This window comes from Tinamus guttatus, unplaced genomic scaffold (assembly GCF_059628265.1).
Source record: "Tinamus guttatus ecotype Peru unplaced genomic scaffold, ASM5962826v1 Tinamus_guttatus_pri_ptg000311l, whole genome shotgun sequence".
Classification (NCBI taxonomy): Eukaryota; Metazoa; Chordata; class Aves; order Tinamiformes; family Tinamidae; genus Tinamus; species Tinamus guttatus.
Window position 1 is genome coordinate 822831 of NW_028288845.1, and position 6000 is coordinate 828830.

Here is a 6000-nt window from a genome sequence, read left to right on the forward strand (position 1 = left end):
CTCTTTATGGAGGGATCCACCTTGCCTTTTAGTATTCTATAAAGGAAAAAAATAGTAAAAAGTAGAGTGGCTTTGGATTGCTTTGAAGGAGTCTCATTATACCTATACTGTAAAGGGGAGGTGTGTTGTCTATCAATGGATGAGTATCACAGCTCGTGGTTCTTCTTTTCATTGTTGAAATACTGAAAAGCTGTAAAGCCAGAAACAGAAAAATTAGGAACTGAGCACAGCGGAAGCTGCTAACTTTCTGAAGAGCTCCGAAACACTAATCCTGATCACGGGGTCTGTGATAGCTAAGCTGTTAGCTCCATGCAGAAGAGAGTTGAGCCTGAAGGGTCTGAGGGATGTTCATGGATTTCCATCTGATGTTTCTTCAGGTGAGTATCAATTTAGTCATCGAACCTGCGGATGCCAGCAGAAAGTGTTCCTGAGGTGGCCTTTGCAGCGCAGAAAGGAAGAGGTGCTCCCTGACGTGTGCTGGGCTCCAGAAGTGCCCCTTGTCCGTGGGTGCTCAGCTGCAGGCTGCCAGGCAGCCCCACGGCTTCTCGGCCTTGGACAGCAGTCACAGCAAAAAATGACAGCCAAGACCTTCTTTTCGCACAAATTATTTTCTGTTAAACGCCTTACTGATGTGAATGGAGTCCTGCTTTTTGAATGGTTAGGCTTAAATTTAATAACCCACTGTGACAGACTAAGGAACTCAAAGCCCTGTAAGTTGCTTGTAAGCTTTTGTTTTGCTGCTAACATGAATCAGGAATGGTCTGTTGTTTCCTTGCTGCAGTCGACAGCCAGTATTGAATAGGAAGAGTAAGTTCATTGAGTGGAAACGCGGCATTCTCTATCTGTACAGCAAAGACTGCCCAGAAAAAAAGATCTTACTAATTTTTAGATATACTAATGTGGACATATGTGCTTTAGAATGCATGAAGTAGAAGTCTATGCTAAAAGAGAGCCTAATGGTTTTGTAAGATTTGTGATGTTCCTCTAAATTATTCTTGCATAAAGAATACGTAAAATCTATTTTTTCAAGTAAAAGCAAGCATTTTGCATGGCTTATAAAGGGAAGAAAGTGCAGCCTTCCAGGGGATAAGCACACCAAGAGCTTCCTGCACCATGTCCTCCCTGCTCCTGCCCCGTAAGGGCCTGTCTGAACAACACGCCCAGGTACCCCAAGCAGAGCTCCGTGTCCTGCCTCCCTCGCAGCAGACGAGCCAAGTGATGTGCGAGGAGGGGCGGGCTGGCGCGGGCCCTTCACCTCCGAGCATGCAGGTGCTCTCATGACACAGGGTGCTACATAAGGAGCAGTTTCCCCGAGAGGCAGCGGTGCCTTCTGAGGCGGTTTCAGGAGGTCTAGAAAGCGCCTGGCAGGGGCCGAGCCGAGCCGAGCGGGGCCACGCTGCTGCGCAGGGCCGCGCCGCGAGGTGGCGCCGCCGCGCCGGGCCCGCGGGGCCGCGCGCCAACACGTGACTTCATTTACTCACTAATAACGTAAAAACGGCGTTTGGAGGGGCAGAGCCGGGAGCGTGGGCACCGCGGGGACGGGAGGGCCGCGGAGGGAGGGAGGGAGGGAGGGAGGGAGGCCGCCCCGCGGGCTCTGCTCGGGGGGTGTTTGCCCTGCGCCCTGCAGCCTTGGAAGAAACGCAAATAACGCCATTGTGTTCCGCGGGTGGGGGAAGTGAGTGGAATTACACACCTAATCCATCCCAAGGAGTGCAAAAGGTATAAATCCGTGGTGGTGGTTCTTTTGTTTGGTATCCTATAAGAAAGCTTAATATTTTCAAGCTATGTTTGTCCAACCTCTTGCAGCATGCAGTAAAGCAATGTGTGTTATGGCCATATAACCGTTGCTGGCAGAGGTGCATCACGTGGCATGTGCTTCAGGTCCCTCAGCTGGGTACCTGGGCAGACGTGCAACACCAAAGTGGTTGTGAAGGACTGAGATCCCAGGCTCCAGAGCAAGTTCCCAATGTTTTGGCCACCTCTTTGTCAGTGTGTGTTTTAGAGGTGTGTGTGCAAGGTGGATTTTCAGAAGTGCTGACTGTAAAAACTGCATCTGAAACCAAAGGAAGGTGTTACTCTTCAGGAGCTGGGAAAATTAAGGCCTAGAATTCAGCCTTTTTTAAGAGTCTGGCATTGTTTGGCTTCCCACGTCTGTGGATAAATTTTCAAAATGGTGCTGCCTTTTTTTTTTTTTTTTTTTTTAGTGCTTATCATTAGAGTTCGAACAAGTATTCCAGGTTGCTGAGCTTGACTTTGTAGCTTGACTCCTTTCTTGCTGAGGGAGGGTGCTAAGGCCGGGAGCAGGAGATGGGGTGAAGAAAAGAGGTAGCCCCACTCCTGCTATTCCACAAGCTATTTGAAATGAGTCACTGCTTTTTGAACTTCAGGAAAAAAAAAAAACTATGAAAAATATTTGAGATCCTTCAGTACTACAAGTTGAAAACTTGCTTATGTTCCATTATTTTTATTCTGCTCATTCTTGATTTCAGGTCTGCTGAGCTGCCCTGCCACCCCTTGGCTGATAGGTTTGCTTTCCTTCCCGGCATGTGCCGCGCTTCCAGCGAGGTCAGAGGGGACCTCCCGTGGGGCTGGAGCGGGAGCAGGGGGCAGGCAGCAGATCCCTGGTGCAGGGCTGGGGTGCCCGCGTGCTGGTGAAGCCTCCCCTAGAGCAGAGAAACATTTCTAGGCTCTGTTTCATCTTTTAACCTGGGTTGCTAACGCAAACAGTATATTTATATGATTCAGGTGTAGTTACTTTTTTTTTTTATTAGCAGTAAGTCAGTTTTACTTAGCAGCTGTAACTTAGCCATGTGAAACAAAAAATGCTTGTAGAAGTACGGAGGTTTGCTCCCCTCTGCCTTGATTTGCACCCAGTGGCAGAGCCATCGCGTGTATCGTTGCACTGGGTCATCATTAACTTCCTCCATCAACGCTTTGTCAGCTGTGAGATGGAAAGGTTTATACCTTAATAATAACTTGACTGTAAGAAAAGTCAGCTGTGGGGGTGATGTTTGCTTGGCTGTCCTGCAGCACACGGGATGGGGAAATGGGCAGCGCTGATGGCAGCTGAGTTTTCTGCGCTGTCATACGCAATGCTGCAGTTCTGGTTACCGGGCACAACCCAAGATGACTGGTAGTATTTGCCCTTCGAGAGCAGGAAACCATCAGGGGAAGTCCTGACATACTGTATCTCGCTGATTTCTGAAGTCATGCATCTCCTCACATGGTATCTGCAGACTTTTGAGGAATGGGCAGGCATGATGGTGACACATACTATGGTGTAAAAGGGCATTTTATGTGAATGATGATTGCAAATTAAACTAATTAGATTTCACCAAAGTGTGAGAAACTGGGGTTCCAAGTCAGACCTCTACCTTTCCACCATCCTGTAAGGGATGACTTGCCCTTGAAATTAAACTGCTTTCACTGGCCTTCGTGTTTTCACTTTGATGGAAATGGGTGTATATGCAGTTGTTCAGTATGACAATGGTGACTAAAGATTTGACTGTCACTCTGGTGTCACTCTGAAGTTCTGAACATCATCCATAGGACCACTCTTTGTAACTTCAACTAGAAGTTTTTCATCCAGGCATTCAAAAGCGGGGCATGGGATGGCAGGTAATAATCGAGCACCCTTTTTGTTTTGAAGCGAGGGCTCCAGCACCTCCCTCAAGCCCGGCTCTCCGCAGGGTCCCGGCAGGGAACGGCGCGCCCGGGTTCTGCTCCCTGCTCCCTCGCTGTCCTTCGGGGCCGCGGCTTCCCTCCCCGCAGGCCCGACGAGAGCAGCCTGCCCGCTGCACCCGCCGCTCTCGGGCGGTGTTTGACAGCGCTAATCTGCATTACGCGGGATTACGCCGGCACAGTAATTAACTTGCATAAGCGCTTTAGCAACTTTTGGCACTTGAATTGCGGCATATCCTGTACACGGTGATGTCGGGACATATAATGTGGGGACAGGACAGCTGGGAGTTATGGAGAAGGAAGCCACGTTGAAGTTATAGCCATAAGCAACAGTAATGACAGCCAAACCCAAATATTGCTTGGTACTTTTGAGGAGCTAATGTGGGCTGAATGTGTCGAGGTACATTGAAAAGGCAGCGTGGGATACTGAGCACTGGCACCCCACCTCTCACCAAATCCGAACAGCAGCTATGGAAGAAGTATCTCCATTTGCCCCCCTACATTAGGCATCATCCTTAAATGAGAAGTGGAGTGGTACCTGGGAATTTACTTCTTCAGTTTTATAGTATTTACTTACCACATATTGTAACTTTCAGTATTTTTTACCCTGGTGCATATGTAATCTGGGGAGGGGGGAAAAAAGATGATGTGTCCAAAATTTACCTCACCCGCTATCCTCAGGTTTGGGATTGTGCTCAGTGACCAAGCTCCCTCTGCATTTAAAGGACCAACCCTTAGAAACATTGCAGAAATAAGTGCAAAGCAGTGTGTCTTTTCCATTGCTGTATGGCGACTCTTAAATACACCTAATTCAGCTAATTGAAATCTGCTTGGAATCAAAGGAACAGCAGGGAAAGCTGAAAGGCATCTGACTTTTAAAACATGTAATGCCAAGGGGAAGGGCTTGGAAAACCTGAGAAGATTTTACTCCCCCAGTTTAGAGCATGAAATCCTGGGGTTGATGCACGAAGCTTTTTGTACTTTTACGTGAGGCAAAATTTAGCAGTCACCAGATTGCATGTTTTGGAGCAAAGCGCTTGGAGATTTCACATCACTCCAGTAGTCCCGTATGACTCCAGATGTTTTAGAAACTGTTGAGAAAATATATACTACTGAAGAAAACCGAGAACTTAGGTATGGTGGATTGGAACGTTTTGGTGCAAAGCCAGTGAGAATGCAGATCTTCAAGCCATTCTAATTCACTGTATTAAAAAGTTGTAATAACCTTGGGAAAAGTCACTATTGAGAAAATCACTCAAGAGAACTGCAATTAAAAGCACAGAAGATGCAAGAACTTTCCTCATTCATTCAAAGACAAACACAAATGGAAAAATAGATCTTCTGCTGACTTTAGACCTCCTACCAAGGTAAGACAGTGCCTGATGTAGTAGCCTGAATGATGCTCTAGCAGTCAGGACTGCGAGTTGTCATACGGGAACCTGGGACTCACAAATGTGTTTAAAGGTTGATCATTTTGCAATAAGCAAATCAGAGTTTATTAATTTATTGCCTTGGGACTTGGACGGGGCCCTCGCACACAGTGTTTCCGTTGACCTCTTTGGCCACAGTGTTATTATCACTTCCCAGTCTTGCACAGCTGCAAATTGCCACAAGCCTCACTGGGTACCTAGGCCTGCTGCTCCCGCTGCCTGGCCCAGCTGTGGCACAGGCCAGTTTTCCCAGTTACCCTGCAGCACCTGGAAATCCCCATATCTAAAAATCAATCTTTAAAAAGGCTGGTAGAAGGTAGAATAGTGGCAAAAAAAGGAAAGAAGGTACTTTTTGCTAATGTTTTGTTAAAGTTGCCATGCGATGCATCTTTTCCAGTTTTATAAGGATACTCTACTATTGCTTGGCTTTATCCCTGTCTTTGTGTGTAGGATTTCATAGCACAGTAAGACAGTAAGAGCTGGAGTAGCTGGAGTATGGCATGAAGATGTCTCGTTCTGTTTGAAGTTGCTATTCATATTCTGCTGCATTTTTTGCATGGTTGCATCAAAAAATCTTCTACTTTCAGAGAAGGGATGTGTCACAGGGCCCTCGCGACGCCTTCTAATGTAAAGCAGCTTCTCTGCCTGACACAAACTGGCATTTGCCAGGGGCTGTAACGGGAGCTCTGTGCTGAGAGGAGGGTGCTCCTCAAAGCTGCAGCCGTTGGGTGTGATGTCTCCAGCCTCCTTTGCCACCCCAGCTCGACCTCCCCAGGAAGGTGTCCACATGGCACTTGTCATGGGAGGGACGGAGTGCCCATGGAGTCACCTGCTGCCCAGGCACCGGCTGGGGTGAAAACGGGGCTGAGCCAGGGGTGGACATTGGCGG